Below are 625 nucleotides of genomic sequence, written 5' to 3'. Positions count from 1 at the left end.
AGATGCCCCGGCTGTGGGCAGCGGTGTGATGGGGGAGGCTGTGCCCCAGAACAGCAGCTGAGACCAGGACGGGGAGTCGGGGGCTCTGGGGAGCAGGGGCAGAGGCCCCGGGGGTGGGCTGGGGCTGCTGGGCACGCCTAGAGCTCCGGGACCCCTGCGCCCTCACCAGCCTCAGCACCTCGTTAGCGTCCCCGTGCCTGGGTCTGAGTGCAGAAGCGGCTCAGGGTCTAGCCTTAGAGGAGGGTTGGGGCCAAGTGGTGGGTCAGGACTGGCAGGCGCAGGGGTGCGGGAGGGGGCCCCGTGGAGTGGGGGGAGCTCAGAGTGGTGGAGAGGCAGACAGCGGTGACCAGAGGTGTGAGGCCCCTGGGAGCCCAGGAAGGAGGCCAGTGGAGAGGCGGGTGGACCCAGGGCCCCTGGGGAGGTGGCAGGCGAGCCTGGATGGGGTGGGGGCCACACCTGGCCCCCAGGCCCCACCCAGGGCAAGCAGTGATGGAGCCTCTACTGAACGTGGGATCCCTGGGAGCGCACCCTGGGCCGCAGGCAGTCAGGGGTATGGGAGCAGCACCCAGGTGTCCCGAGGCCCCACAGAGCCGTGTGCCTCCCTGGGGTGAGTGCCCCGCCTCTC

The sequence above is a fragment of the Bison bison genome, unplaced genomic scaffold (assembly GCF_000754665.1).
Source record: "Bison bison bison isolate TAMUID 2011002044 unplaced genomic scaffold, Bison_UMD1.0 scf7180017864456, whole genome shotgun sequence".
NCBI lineage: Eukaryota > Metazoa > Chordata > Mammalia > Artiodactyla > Bovidae > Bison > Bison bison.
Note: the sequence above shows the minus strand (reverse complement) of the source record.